Source organism: Homarus americanus, unplaced genomic scaffold (genome assembly GCF_018991925.1).
Source record: "Homarus americanus isolate GMGI-L3 unplaced genomic scaffold, GMGI_Hamer_2.0 scaffold48220, whole genome shotgun sequence".
Lineage (NCBI taxonomy): Eukaryota > Metazoa > Arthropoda > Malacostraca > Decapoda > Nephropidae > Homarus > Homarus americanus.
Genome location: NW_024755060.1, coordinates 5,149,732 through 5,167,647, shown reverse-complemented (window position 1 = coordinate 5,167,647; position 17,916 = coordinate 5,149,732). Strand labels below are relative to the sequence as shown.

Below are 17,916 nucleotides of genomic sequence, written 5' to 3'. Positions count from 1 at the left end.
ACTCTTTATACTCTCAGGAGACTAACAGGTCCGCTCAACTTCTAAGAACAGGTCGAGAAATCTGATTGACCTCCTGAAGCTCCCGAGGCTAAATGGTGATTCAATTGAGAGCTATAAAGGACATGAAAGTGAGTAGGATATCGAAAGTCCGACTGGATTCTATCTTTAAAGGGATTCGATTCTCGTAATGGGATTATAGAAAGAGCACCAAGACAAGGAATCGAAATTCTTTATACGACAACTGTGGATTTGGTTTATTTTGGTTTGGTTAGGTTAGGTTAGATTGTTTTGCATGTGATGATTGGTGGTCTACTCACCCACCAACCAACACACAGCACGTACTAAACCCACCAATCAACACCCAGCACGTACTAACCCACCAATCAACACACAACACGTACTAACCCACCAATCAACACACAGCACGTACTAACCCACCAATCAACACACAGCACGTACTAACCCACCAATCAACACACAGCACGTACTAAACCCACCAATCAACACCCAGCACGTACTAACCCACCAATCAACACACAGCACGTACTAACCCACAATCAACACATAGCACGTACTAACCCACCAATCAACACAGCACTAACCCACAATCAACACAGCACGTACTAACCCACCAATCAACACACACAGCAATGTACTAACCCACCAATCAACACACACAGCAATGTACTAACCCACCAATCAACACACACAGCAATGTACTAACCCACCAATCAACACATAGCACGAACTAACCCACCAATCAACGTACAGTACTCACTCTATGGCCACGGTACATTTGCTCCTCTGAGAAGTCCACGTCATCTTCATCGTCATCAAGGAGGTCATCGTCGTCCGCCATCTTGAGTTCCTCCTCGTCCTCGGTGGATCGGTCGAGAAGTTGGTTGTCGTGGATGTCACTGTCAGCTGGTGATCCAAGCTCTCCCAAGATGGCGTCCAGCTGGTGGTGGGGGAGACGAGGTGTGTTAGTGATGATAATAATAACAAAAATAACAGAAGAAGAAGAGGAAGAAGTAAATACATGAGAGAGAGCCCATACATACAATAGGGACCACCACAAACACACCATCTACGTATAAAGGACTAAGGAGACACACAAAAGGATACCCGTATAATAGGACCTTCTGACGGGATCCTTAGAAAGGGTTCCTATAGAGACTGAAGTATGTATGTCTGTCCTATTAACTAATAACACTGGGGGTTCGGATGCACAAAAGGACCTACGTTGATTTTTGTGGTTTGAGTAATTACATATATGACGCCATTTTGTGGATTATTCCCATATTCGGTACATTTATGACGCCATTTTGTGGATTAATCCCATTTCGGTTCATATATGACGCCATTTTGTGGATTATTCCCATTTTCGGTACATATATGACGCCATTTTGTGGATTATTCCCATGTCTTAAGCTAAATCAACTCCTATTCCTCCAGTTTCGATGGCGATTTAATGAACGAGACTTTTTGAGTTCGAAACCCGAATCCTTTTTTGAGATACGAACAGCCACAGTCTCTGTACTTGTCTGTTTCGCTAAAAATAGGGTTTATTGAGTCCCTGATTCGAACCCGAGATTTGAAACATTGGTAAAACTTATCACTTTAACTCCATAGCTTCGAACCCAGTACATGAAACATCGTTGAGTATTAATCATTATATAGTTGAACCTTTACACCACGGATTCGAACCTTTTGCATCCACCCACCTCCTCTCCCTCCACCCCCTTTTCCTCTTCATCCACCCTTTCCCTCTCCTTCATCCTCTTTCTCATCCATCCCAAGAAACACGACCACAAACACAATACGACCCTCTGGAACACATATGACCCCAGGAAACACGACAAAACGACACCTCAGGAACACATGTGAACTCCAGAAACACAAAAAACGACCCTCTGGAACACATGTGACCCCAAGAAACACGACAAAACGACACCTCTGGAACACATGTGAACTCCAGAAAAACAAGAAAACGACCCCCAGAAACACACCAAAACGACACCTCTGGAACACATGTGACCTCCAGAAACACACCAAAACGACCCTCTGGAACACATGTGACCTCAAGAAACACAACCATAAAACGACCCTCATCACTACCCATCTCAACGTCTCACCTAATGTAATATTCATCAGTGACTCCAAAACGTGTCCAATGGGAGAACTCAGTCGCCAAACCCCGCCTCCCTCCCCCTCCCCCTCTTCGTCTGCTTCGTCTTCCATGAATACATAAATTAACTTTTCAAAAGGACTTGCACTTCCCCTCGTGTATTGTGAGCTACTTATCTGGACTCTCAACTTGCTGCACAGTAAGGGAGAAAGTGGAGGCTCTCCTAGTAAAAACAAGATGCTCAGACTTTCATCACATTTATCAACACACACTTTCCTTGATCTTCAATTTAATGCACCACAAGGAGGGGTCGAGGCTCTCCTGGGAAAAATAAATCAATCTATATTACGACTTATTTGATTATATTCTAAACGTAATGAATCATGAGAGGGAAAGTGGAGGCTGTCCTAGTAAAAAAAAAAGGATTTAAGTTTAATTATATGCATCTGACACACTTGATTATCCTCTATGTGCTGAAGCATAGGAGAGGAGAGGAGAGGAGAGGAGAGGAAAAATACCACCTAATACCAACCATACAACTACCATACATCCCTCCCTGCATCATTAACCACCCTAATTATGACATTATCCCACCCACCCTTTCATGACGACCTTATCCACCCTTCACCTCATCAATTATCTTCCTCCTCCAATTACTTTTTATCTCATCTTCTTCAGTGTTAATTGATGACAAAAAAAAATAACAAATATTAATTACGTAAATAACGGAGGCATTTGATGTGATTTAATAATAACATGACAATAAAAACAAAATATTTAAATTATTTTGTTGGGAAAAATAATTAAGATGTTTGGGAAATAATGAACAAATTGTCTCTACCTCACTGGCAAATGTCTCTCACCGTCTCTTCTCTCATTATCTCCCAATCCCTACTTCGTCTCTCCCCCCCTACCTCCCAAATGTCTCTCCCATGTCCCTCACTATCTCCATCTCTCATTATCTCCCAGTCCCTTCTTCGACCCTCCCTATCTCCCAATGTCTTTCCTTCGACTCTCGGTTCGTCTCCCTTATCTCTCAGTGCCTCTCCTTATCTCTCAGTGCCTCTCCTTATCTCTCAGTGCCTCTCCCTTATCTCTCAGTGCCCCTCCTTATCTCTCAGTGCCTCTCCCTTATCTCTCAGTGCCTCTCCTTATCTCTCAGTGCCTCTCCTTATCTCTCAGTGCCTCCCCTTATCTCTCAGTGCCTCTCCCTTATCTCTCAGTGCCTCTCCCTTATCTCTCAGTGCCTCTCCTGCCTCTCCAGTGCCTCTCCTTATCTCTCAGTGCCTCTCCCTTATCTCTCTCAGTGCTCTCTTATCAGTGCCTCTCCCTCTGCCTCTCCCTTATCTCTCAGTGCCTCTCCCTCATCTCTCAGTGCCTCTCCTTATCTCTCAGTGCCTCTCCCTCATCTCTCAGTGCCTCTCCCTTATCTCTCAGTGCCTCTCCCTTCTCTCAATCTCTCAGTGCCTCTCCCTTATCTCAGTGCCTCTTATCTCCCTCTATCTCAGTGCCTCTCCCTTATCTCTCGTGCCTCTCCTTATCACTCAGTGCCTCTCCATCTCTCAGTGCCTCTCCCTTATCTCTCAGTGCCTCTCCTTATCACTCTCCCCTCCCTTATCTCTCAGTGCCTCTCCCTTATTTCTCAGTGCCTCTCCCTTCAGTGCCTCTCCTTATCTCTCAGTGCCTCTCCTTATCTCTCAGTGCCCCTCCCTTATCTCTCAGTGCCTCTCCCTTATCTTTCAGTGCCTCTCCCTTATCTCTCAGTGCCTCTGCCTTATCTCTCAGTGCCTCTCCCTTATCTCTCAGTGCCCCTTCCCCTCGTCTCTTACTATCTCACCCTCATCTCTCCCTCACACAAATGAGACACATCCCTCCTATCAGTGTTCATATCACCCTCTTTATCTCTCACGTCTCTCTCATTTCCTGTTGCCATTAATTATTCACATGTTTATTACTCTCTCTCTCTCTCACCCATGAGTCAAAACCTATCCACTCACACACTCATAACTATCCGCTCACACTTACATCTATCCATCTGTTAATAATGAACTCAACTGCCTATCCGTAATTGGAAACTCGACGGGGGGGAGTGGGAGGGAGGACAAGAAATGGGGAGGAGGAGGGTAGAGGAGGGGAAGAATATGAGAGGGAAGGAGGGAACGAGGGAAAAGGAGGAAGGGAGGGAAGAGGGGAGGGAGGAAGGGAGGGTCTATATTTAGTCTTCTAGGTCAACATACGAGAACCCAACTTGATCCCCCTCAAATATGCTCGTCACGGTATCACGATCACCTGAAGATTAGACACCCTGGTTTATGTTACCTGAAGATTAAATATGGCAGCTTATTTCACCTTTAAGCACTCAAGCTCATTTAAATTGGATATTAAACGCCCCAGCTTATTTAACGTGAAGATTAAACACCCCAGCTAGGGTATCTAATCTTCAGGTGAAATAAATTGGGGGTGTCTAAGTTTGAAATACAGTGAGTGAGTGAGAGTGTGTGTGTGTGTGTGTGTAGCCACACACAGGGTGGTGAAGTGCGTCTAGAGTGGCAGCATTATGTTAGTGTTAAGGTGCAAGCACTGCTTGCTCCCTCTTGCTTTCAGCTGCCGCCGCTGGCTAGCCCTCGTGGCGAACAGGGAAGCAATTTGCATGAGTCTTCCCCTGCCAGTACACAGCCTTCTCACCATCAAGACTTCTGCTGTGCCTCTTCAAGGAAACACACAGTAACTGGGTGCCTCGTGGGCACAGGCTAGATTAGCAAGGGATCTCGGAGTAGCAGTGGGCCCCAGAGGGATGGCGCATAGGCCCAATGGCATGTGGACACGTCTTGGCGCCTACCAACCACCGCCCCGCTGCCTTGTGGATTAACCTTGGCAGGTATAAGGCTACGGGAGTAAACCCCCAAAACGAAAAATCTGCGGGGACCGCATCAGGCAGACATGCTTACAGACCTCGAACAAGACCCCAATGGTGGTATAGGCAAAAGAGGTGACCACCATGGAAACCCAACGACTACACTGGCGGACGAAGGCAATGTTTGATGGACAGGCTACTAAGGCGAAACCCAACAAACTGGGCTATCAGCAGTCCATTGCGACTCTCCTTCTCCACAGTCGTTGCAACACTTGCACCACTGGATCAGGAAAAAGGAGAGCCAAGATGTGTGGTTGCAGCCTGTGCTCCTGCCTCACCGCATAAATCAACTCATGCGCAGCCATCATCCAGTTCATCGTACCTCTTGTCATTATCAAAACCCCTATACCCCCAAAAGTCCGATGGCGACGGGGACAGGCAGAGATAACTGGCAGGAATCTCTAGTCACAACTCTGCATATGGGCAGCACAGATAAGATGGTCGTTTATGCACTGGGATCTAGGCAGCAGTGCAATCAGGTCCTGTCGGTGCGACTGAGCAGCCCTTTCGGGGAGCCACTCTGCTCACCCCACATGGGGAGGGGGCTAGAAAAGGTGCCCTAAACATAACCTGCCTAAAACCCAACCTGACTGGACAACTGCACCCAGTAAGGTTATCCTTATGCAGTCGAAAACATAACCAAAATCACAGATCCAAACAAAAACAAACCATACAACCTCTTATGGTCGCTGCATGGAATGTCAGGACCCTTCTGGATACTGGCACAAATGAGCATCCTGAGAAAAGAACTGCCCTTGTGGCAAAAGGGCTGGCTAAGTATAACACCGACATAGCAGCCATCAGTGAGTCCCGGCTCCCAGATGGGGGCCAACTCACAGAACGGGGGTCTGGCTACACCTTCTAGAAGGGTAAGCTTGCTGCAGAGGGAAACCGCATTTATGGAGTTGGTTTTGACATCCGCCAACGCATCCCACACAGGCTAAATGAAATGGCTATTGGGATCAACGAGCGCCTCATGATGCTTAGAGTCCCACTGAATCACTCAAGTCATGCCTTCTTCATCAGTGCATACGCCCCAACACTGGATGCAGAGGATGACATCAAGGAGGCCTTTTATGCCGACCTCAACAGAGTGCTAACCTCTATCCCCAGAGAAGACAAGGTTGTGCTCCTTGGCAAATTTAATGCCAGAGTTGGCAGAGATGCTAACATTTGGCAGGGAACCATAGGGAGACACGTAATCCCAAATGGCCTACTCCCCCTCAGCAAGTGTGCTGCACACAACCTCACTATCACCAATACCTTGTTTAAGCAGGCCGACAAGTTCAAGGGTTTGTGGCAACACCCACAATCCAAACACTGGCATCTCATTGACTACATCACTGTCAGAGGAGATCGCCGAGATGTCCTCATCACCTGTGCCATGCCTGGCTCAAGACACTGATCATCGACTTGTCAGATACAAGCTCTCACTTCATGTCGCCGCAAAACGCGAAGGCAGCAAGCCTCCAGAAAAGGTTCTAATACTAAGCGTCTGGGGGATCCAGAGGTAGCACATGCTTTCGGAGAGTAGCTCGAACATCGGCTTATAAACAACCCAACAGCAAACAACGTGAATCCCAGTGCCGAATGGGATACTCTTAATACTGTTATGACGAAGACCTGCAGAGACCCTCGGCCAGATCAAAAGAATACACCAGACTGGTTTGATGAAAATGACCCGGCAATCAAAGTATTCATCGATGATAAACATGCTGCTTTTAGTGACTGGCAGAACAACCCTCAATCTCGAACCAAAGCTGATACCTTCCGCAAGAAGAAAGCGGCTTAAAATTAAAGCATGTGATTCATGATGTGAAGCACAAAAACATGCATATCAGCACAAGATGGGCGAATTTTTCATATCCACTAAAACATTTTATGGGCCAGTCATTCGTGGCACAGCCCCCCTCCGCTCATCTGACGGTAACCTCATAATTAAAGACGATGAAGGCATCCTTCAGCGCTGGAAAGAGCACTACCATTCATTGCTCAACCGAAATACCGGTGTGGATGTCCTGACTACCCAGCAGGTCCCTCAGCATCCAAAGCTGACCCACCTTAGCTATCCTCCATCCCTGGATGAGGAAGCTACTGCCATCAAACAGAAGAAAAATAACAAAGCCTCAGAGCCTGATGGAATCCCAGCCGAGGTGTATAAAGCAGGAGAACCTCTGCTTACCAGCCGTCTCCACTCTCTCCTGGAGAATATATGGGAAAAGGAGAAAATCCGCCAAGCTCTTAAAGACGCCTCCATTGTCAATATTTATAAGAACAAAGGAGACAGATCAGACTGTGGCGACTACTGTGCGATCTCGCTGCTCTCCCTAGCTGGCAAGATTATCGCTGAGATTATCGCCCGGGTCCTCCTAAACAGACTTCTTCCTGAGGCGGAACACTTCCTCCCAGAATCTCAATGTGGTTTTAGACCATCACGTGGCACCACTGACATGATCTTTGATGCCCGCCAGATACAGGAAAGGTGCAGAGAACGCGTCGTGACCTGTACATGGCTTTCATCGACCTAATCAAGGCCTTCGACTTGGTCAACAGGGAAGCCCTCTGGTGGACCCTCAGCCCGGTCCAACGAATTACCCAAAAGTACCCAAATGTACCCAAAAGTATATTAAATCAGGGTAAAATCTTAACGAATATATGTTTTACATCAATAAAACCTGATTAATAATGTTTTCATTGAAATGTAGTCAAAATAATGAAATAATAAACAGCGAAAAATGCTAAATTCCAAAGTCACCTATCCAAAATGGAGATATAATTACGGATGTTTCTGTTACTTTGGGGTACTTAACATAGCCGTAGGATTTACTTTTCGTTAGGTTAGGTTAGGTTAGGTTAGGTTAGGTTAGGTTAGGTTAGGTTAGCGAAGTGCATCACGATGGATCTGAGTTATCTCCCTTGTTCACGAACTCTTTGGAATTTAGCGTTCGCCAATACTGAAAGTTTTCGCTGTTTATTATTTCATCTTACAAATTATTTTTACAAAATTACACTAAAAATATTATTAGACATATTTTGTGTATGTATAACAGATATTCGTTAAGATTTTACCCTGATTTAATATACTTTTCGGTACTTTTGGGTAATTCGGTGGGTCCCCCTCAGCCGTTTTGGCTGCCTACCAAAATTCAACGCCATTGTGAGGCAACTCCACGATGGCATGAACAGCAGTGTCCTGCACAACATCACCCAGGCAGAGTTCTTCCCATACAAACAGGGGTTAAACAAGGGTGTGTACTGGCACCAATTCTCTTTTCCATCTTCTTGACTGCCTTCTTTATTCGTGCCAGTGCCAATTTAGCCAGCGGGGTGAACAATTGAGTACCGGGTGAATGGGGGTCTTTCCAACATAAAACGACTCCAGGCAAGAACAAAGGTGTTGGCAGCTTCCATTACTGAACTTCAGTATGCAGACGACCTCACCCTTGTTGCTTACACTGAACACGACCTACAAGAGATCTTGAACACCTACGCAGACGCATATGCACACTTCGGCCTTGAGGTGCATGTACGTAAGACTCTGATTCTCTTTCATCCTGCCCCTGGTTTAGTCACATCTCCACCATCCATCCAGCTTAACGGTACTACCCTCTCTAATGTTGCCCACTTTCGGTTTCTCGGCTCCCACCTGTCCACCACCGCAGACTCCGAAATCGTGTCTTCAGCTGTAAGGAGCTGAAATTATCTACAAAGCTGCACGTATATCGAGCAGTGGTCCTCCCCACCCTGTTATATGGCAGTGAGACATGGGTCACATACAGGAGCCATCTCAAGGCACTTGAAAACTTTCACCAACGTAGTCTACGTTCCATCCGAGTTCGCTGGGAAGACAAGAGGACAAATGCCAGTATTTTTTGCTGACACTAACTGTAGGAGCAACGAGGCTACCATAATCCATGAACAACTACACTGGACTGGCCATGTTACCCGCATGGACGACAGTAGACTGCCAAAGCAGCTACTTTACAGTTACCTAACGAATAGTAAACGTAACGCCGGCGGGTAATTAAAAAGGTATAAGGATAGTCTTAAGACAAACCTGAAAAAGTGCCAAATCGACCCCCTCACCTGGGAGACGGTCACTCCACACCGTAACGCTTGGAGGTGTACCGCACGAGAAGGTGTCAATGCTTTCGAGTTAGCCCGACTGCAAACCGAGGCAGACAAGCGCCAACGCCTCTAAGACGCTATCACCGCCCTCCCGCAGTAGATGGCGCCCTCCACATGTGCAACATCTGTGAACGACTTTGCCGGTCCCATATCGGCCTCTTTAGTCACCTCAAAACTCACTAACCTAGGTGACATCCCTAATAACTCTTACCAGTGTATCATAGCTGGATGATCGTCATACTCGATTCCGAGTGACAGCAAAGTAGTAGTAGAAGTGTGTGTCAGTTATGATTCGAATGACTTTACTGACCTCTAGCTGTGGCCTTCGGACATACAGAGAGAGAGAGAGAGAGATGAACAAGTTTCCAATTAGTCCTATTAACGTGACTGGCCAGAAATACACCAATTAAAAGTGTTGATATTTCGTCTAAAAGTTACATCACCACAATGTGTGTTCTGATTGGCTGATTCGACCTCCCGCCAAATTCAAACACAGACGCTTTTCAATATGATTGGTCAGCACAATTTACAAAAGAAATGTCAATAGTAAACAAAAATAAACAACATTTAATCTGATAAACGAATAATGATTTTTTGTGACCGATGAAAAAAAAAAAAGTTGAAATTACAGAGCGCAAAACAATTTTCAACCAAGAATATAATAAACTTTAAACAACAGTAAATTACTCTGTCTGTCTGTCTGGTAAATAAATTACACACTATTGACAATAAGTTTCGTCGGCAGTAAATAAATAAACAGGTGATTGTATATGAACTTTTACCATTGTATATCTTAATGGCCAGGTAAGAACGTTGACTGTCTCGCTGATTCAATTTATAACCTTGATTATACAAACACGAGTACCTGGACCTCTGCCTTGTACAGTAGCTAAAACAACTATCTGTGCAGGTGGGGTCGATATGCTCCAAAATTTTACGTGTGACTAGTGACAGCCCTCGTATACCAATATTTATCGTCCATGGTCTCATATTGTTTACCACAAAGTATGCACACATAGTTGTTTTAGCTACTGTACCTGTCATACACAATTAGATATACACCTGTCACACATAATTAACTATAGTTATAATGGTTGCCCCTCGTGTAACGAGGATGGCGGGCCAAGGGCCACCTAGGGCTGAATATGTTTAAGGTGTAGAAGCTGTCGCCAACACAACAACCCGCTGCATGACCCAGTGTCAAGGAATAGTCCGAGAAGACCGGACAACTCGCCAACTGCACTGGCTAACCATTACCCCGGAACACGATCCGCAAATCGATTAACATCCAGGTCCCCAATTACTGCTGGGTAGACAAGAGGCAAATGGCGTAAAGAAACCTGCCCATAGTTTCACCCTGCCTGGGGATCAAACCCGGTCTCCGCCTCCCAGTATCTGTCCCCCGGTCGCCGCCTCCCAGTCTCTATCTCCCGGTAGTGTCAGCATCTCACTCCCAGACTTCAATATCATTTACGTAAAATATATTTCTCGCTGGAAATGATTTAGCTGACGGAGAGAGTTGGTGGCTCCTGGGAGAACTCGGACCTGTAGGGAGAACCCAGAGACCAAGGAGAACCCACCTTGAACCAGAGAGAACTTCCACCTCTCCAGGGAGAACCACACAGCCCCAATGAGAATCCTTATCACCCCCAGGGAGAGAGAAGCCACCTTATCACCCCTGAGACAGAAACCCCCCTTAATCACCCCTGGAAGAGACAGAAGCCACCTTATCACCCGAGACAGAAACCCCCCTTAATCACCCCTGGAAGAGACAGAAGCCCCCTTAATCACCCCAGGGAGACAACCCCGTTAATCACCCCCAGGGAGAGACAGAACCCCCTTAATCACCCCTGGGAGACAGAAACCCCCCTTTAATCACCCCAGGGAGAGCGAGGGAGAAGCCCCCTTATTACCTCCAAATTACCCAAGATACAGTTAAAATTATCCTCCCTGATCAACCGCGACCCTGAGGTTACGCACACACACACACACACACTAAATAGACATGATCAATAGTGTGTGTGCGTGTGTGTGTGTGTGTGTGTGTATGTGTATGCGTATGTGTGTGTGTGTATGTGTGTGTGTATGTGTGTGTGTGTGTGTGTATGTGTGTGTCCTGAAGCGACTACCTGCTGTCTACCTCACTATGATGGTGACTTCCGCTATCAGTCACGTCCGTGGTCCGTGATGTGTGGTTTATGGTCCGTGGTATGTAGTCTGTGGTGTGTGTGATCTGTGGTCCGTGATGTGTGGTTTATGGTCCGTGGTGTGTGTGATCTGTGGTCCGTTGATCCCCCCATCTTCTCTTTCCTCGTCCGTGTACTTATTTTAAGAACACGTACGTAAACGGTAAGTACGAGCCACTTAAGGTTAGGTTACTTTAGGCTAGATTAGGTTAAATTAGATTAGTTCAAGTAATATTAAAATAAGTTGGGTGTTGGTTAGGTTACGTTACGCACTACAACATACACGGGACAGAAATTAGTTATATCCGGGTCGCTGTTTACATGTGAGCCCAGAGTGTGACCCGGAACAACACACCCTCAGTTCCAGGTGACGCTCTGGTTTCAGCCGAGAGCTTCAAAGGACAGACATACAGTACAGACAAACACGCTAAAAATATAAACCTTTTATATCAATGAACAAAAAAAAAAGAAAAGCCTTTTATAAGTGAACAAAATAACAGGATGAAAAAGGTGTATTGATGATTATATTTAACTATATTGTATGTGTGTGTGAGAGAGAGAGAGAGAGAGAGAGAGAGAGAGAGAGAGAGAGAGAGAGAGAGAGAGAGAGACAAAACACGGGCCCTGTACATCACTCCACCAACTTAAATAACCCCATTGAGGTCCCCAGTTGACGTAGGGAGGGAGGAGGAGAAGGAGGGAGGTTGGGGGGAGGGAGGAGAAGGGAGGAGGTTGGGGAGGGAGGGGGTTAGGAGGGAGGAAGGGAGGAAGGGGGAGGAAGAGGAGTAGAGAGTAAGGGGGGAGTAGGGGAAAGGGTGAGGAGAGATGAAAGAGAAGGGGGAAGGGAGGAAGAGAGGAAAGGAAGAGGGGAAAGGGGAGGATAAACAGAGGTGCATTGTTTGTTCTGCAAGTTGTTATTAACGATGTGGTAAGGTTAGGTTAGAGTTAGGTTAGATTTAGGTTAGGTTAGAGTTAGGTTAGTTTTACGTTAGGTTAGGTTAGAGTTAGGTTAGATTTAGGTTAGGTTAGAGTTAGGTTACATTTACGTTAGGTTAGGTTAGAGTTAGGTTAGATTTAGGTTAGGTTAGAGTTGATTTAGTTTTACGTTAAAGGTTAGGTTAGAGTTAGGTTAAAGATTTGGGTTAGGTTAGAGTTGAGTAGATAAATATAAGAGGAAATAAATCATAAGATAATATTTAGGTGATCCGGGCAAACAATCACAACAAACAAACAAGGTAACTCACACCTTATCTAACTGACCTAAATAAACAACCTAAACGCCTCACTCCCCACACCTACTCCCTCCCCACCTCCACCACCCACCACCCCCACCCACACCCACCCCCCACCTCCACCATCTCACTTCACCCACACCAAACCTCCACCACCTACCACCCCCACCCACACCACTTCCACCTCCACCACCTACCTCACCCCCCACCCACCCCCCACCTCCACCATCTACCACCCCCCACCCACCAAACCCCCCACCACCCACCACCTCCACCCACACCCACCCCCCACCACCAATCTACCTCATCCCCCACCCACCTCCCCACCTCCACCACCCATACCTCACCCACCCCCACCTCCACCATCTACCTCACCCCCCACCTCCACCAATCTACCTCACCACCCACACCAAACCCCTCCACCAATCTACCTCACCCCCAACCACACCACCTAACGAAACACCCACAAACTAATCACACTAACACCACCAATTTAACAAGTTTAACACAACCAATTTAACAAGTTTAACACCATCACATCATCACTATTATAATGACCCACCTCGCCCCTCCACCTTGGCCTAATTAACGACCAAATGACACTCGACCTTAATGGTACTGAGGACGACCCCATTAATCTCATTAGAGTTTCTGATGATGGTATAGGGAAATAATGGGGTTGATAATGGTGCTGTAAGGGTGGATAGTGGTGCAGATATAAGGGGATAATGGTGTTGTATGGGTGATAATGGTGTTGTAAGGGTGGATAATGGTGTTGTAAGGTGATAATGGTGTTGCAAGGGTGATAATGGTGCTGTAAGGGTGATAATGGTGTTGTAAGGGTGATAATGGAGGGTGATAATGGTGCAAGGGTGATAAGTGCTGTGGGTGATAATGGTGCTGTAAGGCGATAATGGTGTTGTAAGGGTGATAATGGTGTTGTGGCGGTGATAATGGTGCTGTAAGGGTGATAATGGTGTTGTAAGGGGTAATAATGGTGCTGTAAGGGTGATAATGGTGCTGTAGGGGATAATGGTGCTGTAAGGGTGATAATGGTGTTAGGCGGGATAATGGTGCTGGTAAGGGGTGATAATGGTGTTATAAAGGTGATAATGGTATAATGGTGATAATGGTGTTGTAAGGGTGATAATGGTGTTGTAAGGGTGATAATGGTGTTGTAAGGGTGATAATGGTGCTGTAAGGATAATGGTGCTGTAAGGGTGATAATGGTGTTGTAAGGTGATAATTGAGTGGTGTGAGGATGATAATGGTGCAGCATAATTGTGATAATAGTGAGATGGGTGAATAATTTGGTGTTGTAGGGTGATAAGGGTATGCAAGGGTGATAATGGTGCTGTAAGGGTGATAATGGTGTTGTATGGGTGATAATGGCGTGGTGTGAGGATGATAATGGTGGATAATTGAGATAATGGTGGAGTATAAAGATAATGGTGTTGTAGGAGATAATGGTGTCGTAAGGATGATAATGTGGGTAAGGGTGATAGTGGTGAGTATAAGGAGATAATGGTATTGTAGGTGATAATGGTGTTGAAATTGGTGATAATGGTGTTGTAAAGGTGATAATGGTACAGTATAATGGTGATAATGGTGCAGTATAAGGGTGATAATGGTGTCTGTAAGGATGATAATGGTGTTGTAAGGGTGATAATGAGTATATGGTGATAATGGTAGTATAGGTGATAATGGTGTCGTAAGGATGATAATGGTGTTGTAAGGGTGATAATGGTGCAGTATAATGGTGATAATGGTGCAGTATGGATAATGGTGTGTGTATGAGATAATGGTGTTGTAAGGGTGATAGGCAGCATAATGGTGATAATGGCGCAGTATGCGATAATGGTGTTGTAAGCGGTGATAATGGTGCAGTATAAGGTGATAATGGCAGTATAAGGGTGATAATGGTGTCGTGTAGGATGATAATGGTGTTGTGGTGGGTGATAATGGTGCAGTATAATGGTGATAATGGTGCAGTATAAGGGTGATAATGGTGTCGGGCGATGATAATGGTGTTGTAAGGGTGATAATGGTACAGTATAATGGCGATAATGGTGCAGTATAAGGGTGATAATGGTGTCGTGTAAGGATGATAATGGTGTTGTGGGTTAAGGGTGATAATGGTGCAGTATAATGGTGATAATGGTGTCGTGTAAGGATGATAATGATATTGTAAGGGTGATAATGGCAGCATATTGGGATAATGGTGTGATGTGAGGATGATAATGATATTGTAAGGGTGATAATGGTACAGTATAATGGTGATAATGGTGCAGCATAGGGTGATAATGGTGTCGTGTAAGGATGATAATGATATTGTAAGGTGATAATGGTGCAGCATATTTGTGATAATGGTGTGATGTGAGGATGATAATGATATTGTAAGGGTGATAATGGTACAGTATAATGGTGATAATGGTGCAGTATAATGGTGATAATGGTGTCGTAAGGATGATAATATTGTAAGGGTGATAATGTGCAGCATATTGGTGATAATGGTGTGATGAGGATGATAATGATATTGTAAGGGTGATAATGGTGCGTTGTAACGTAAGACAAAACACCATTAAGAGCCGAGCCATTAAGAGGGTATTTTCCTAATGGTCTTACTGTTAATGTAATGAGGGGGGTAATTAGAGAAGGAAGAGGAGGAGGGAGAAGGGAAGAACAGGAGGTAGAAGAGGAAGAGGAGGAAGAGGAGGAAGAGGTAGAAGGAAGAATAATAAGAGTTATAAGGAAGAGGAGAATGACAGGGAAGAGGAGTGACAAGAAGAAGAGGAAGAGTTACAAGGAAGAAGAACAGGAGGAGTTACAAGGAAGAGGAGGAAAAGGAGGAGGAGGAGGAGGAGGGGAGGAGGAGGGAGGAGGAGGAGGAGGAGGAGGAGAGAGGAGGAGGAGGAGAGGAGGAGGAGGAGAGGAGGAGGAGGAGGAGAGGAGGAGGTGGGGAGAAGAGGAGGAGGAGGGGGGGAGGAGGAGGGGAGGAGGAGGGAGGGGGGAGGAGGAGGGAGGAGGAGGAGGAGGAGGAGGAGGAGAGGAGGGAGGAGGAGGAGGAGGAGGAGGAGGAGGAGGAGGAGGAGAGAGGAGGAGGAGGAGGGGGAGGGGGAGGGGAGGGGGAGGAAGGAGGAGGAAGGCTTGTCAATGGGCCCTTAGCTTTGGTGTGTGTGTGTGTGTGTGTGTGTGTGTGTGGGGAGAGAAACGAGGGAGGGAAGGGAGAAGAGGTGATTAAAATGACAGAGCAAGAAGGGGAAAGGGGAAGAAAGAAGAAGGAAAGGGAGGAGAAAGAGAAGAAGGAGAATAGGAAGACTGAAATATCTTTAAGACAGGTAAGTTTAACAGGGGAGAGACTTACTATGTTGCTTAGTTGAAACAAAATAATCGACTGAAATAGGTAATCACAGTTAGGTACCCAGGTGTGAAACTGTGGGCAAGTTTCTTAACGCCATTTGCCTCTGTCTACCCAGCAGTAATTGGGGACCTGGATGTTAATCGATTGTGAATCGTGTTCCGGGGTAATGGTTAGCCAGTGCAGTTGGCGAGTTGTCCGGTCTTCTCGGACTATTCCTTGACACTGGGTCAGGCAGCTTGTTCACGCAGGGTGTGGTTGTTGTGTTGGCGACAGCAACACCTTAAACAAATTCACGCCTCGGTGGCTCTTTGGGCTGGCCATCCTCAAATAACGGACAACCATTATTATTATTATTATTATTATTATATATATATATATTATATATATATATATATATATATATATATATATATATATATATATATATATGTATGTGTGTATGTAAAGATTCTCCTCGTTCTTTATGAGGTAAATTATTGACAGGATGTCTTACATTAATAACACGCTTTAGGGTAACGGAGGAGGGAAGAGGGAGGAAGGGAAGGGAGGAAGAGGGCGAGGAAGGAGGAAGGGGCGAGAGGAGAGGATAGGGGGTGAGGGAGGAGAGGATAGGGGGTGAGGGAGGAGAGGATAGGGGGTGAGGGAGGAGAGGATAGGGGTGAGGGAGGAGAGGATAGGGGGTGAGGAAGGAGATAGGGGGTGAGGGAGGATGGAGGAGAGGATAGGGGGGAGGAAGGAGAGGATAGGGGGTGAGGGAGGAGGATAGGGGGGTGGAGGAGGAGAGGATAGGGGGTGAGGAAGGAGGATAGTGAGGAAGGAGAGGATAGGGGGGTGAGGAGGAGAGATGGGGCGAGGGAGGAGGAAGATGAAGGCGAGGAATGAAAAGGAGAGGAGGAGGAGGAGGAGGCCACACTGAACTATTAAGGTCGTGTACTATGGAAATGTAATGTGTCTACTGATACCCACATGGTCCCTACCTCTTATTGGTCTCTCTCTTACTCTCATGTAAATTGGCTTCTAAAACAAATACATCGTCACACACACAAACTATCTCAAATAAACAACAATATCTCCTGTCTCATGTAAACAATATTATAAACAAAACAAACAAACCTCCAAATCAACAAATAAACAACAAACAAACACACGATCTCTATTCCCCGAGTCTCACACAGCGGGATGGTGAGACGGGTATAAGAGTCGTGGTTCCACCAACATGGGATAATAATAACAACATTTCCTCTACCCACAATGCAATTTTCGCTGGATGGCTGTCAGCTGTGTACACATTACGACGAACAAAACAACACCTTATTTTATTTGGTGGTGGAGGAAGGGGTGAGGAGGAAGGTGGAGGGAGAAAGGGGGGGTGTGAGGGAGGAGGAGGGGGTGTGAGGGAAGAAGGGGTGGAGGGGAGGAGGGGTGGGAGGGAGGAAGGGGGGGTGGAGGGAGGAGGAGGTGGGAGGGAAGAAGGGGTGTGAGGGAGGAGGGGGTGTGAGGGGAGGAAGGGGTGTGAGGAGGAAGGGGTGGAGGGAGGAGGGGTGAGGAGGAAGAGGGGGTGTGAGGAGGAGGGGGGTGTGAGGGAGGAAGGGGGTGGAGGAGGAAGGGGTGTGAGGAGGAAGGGGGTGTGGAGGGAGGAAGGGGTGTGAGGGAGGAGGGGGTGGAGGGAGGGAGGGGTGTGAGGGAGGAGGGGGTGTGAGGGAGGAAGGGGGTGTGAGGGAGGAGGGGGTGTGAGGGAGGAAGGGGTGTGAGGGAGGAAGGTGTGAGGGAGGAAGGGGTGGAGGGAGGGAGGGGGTGAGGGAGGAAGAGGGGGTGTGAGGGAGGAGGTGAGGGAGAGGAAGGGGGGTGGAGGGGAGGAGGGGGTGAGGAGGAAGGGGGGTGTGTGAGGGAGGAAGGTGAGGGAGGAAGGGGGTGTGAGGGAGAAGGGTGAGGGAGGAAGGTGGAGGGAGGAAGGGGTGAGGAGGAGG

General features: G+C 46.6%; 1 long non-coding RNA gene across 1 annotated transcript in view; it reads right to left on the bottom strand.

Annotated features, from left to right (window-relative positions):
• LOC121856386 overlaps window positions 1–17,916 on the bottom strand; it is a 123,912-nt gene that overhangs the window by 96,319 nt on the left and 9,677 nt on the right. The window contains exon 2 of the long non-coding RNA XR_006086961.1: window positions 779–958. This is a non-coding gene — a long non-coding RNA (uncharacterized LOC121856386). The remainder of the gene's footprint in view (window positions 1–778; window positions 959–17,916) is intronic.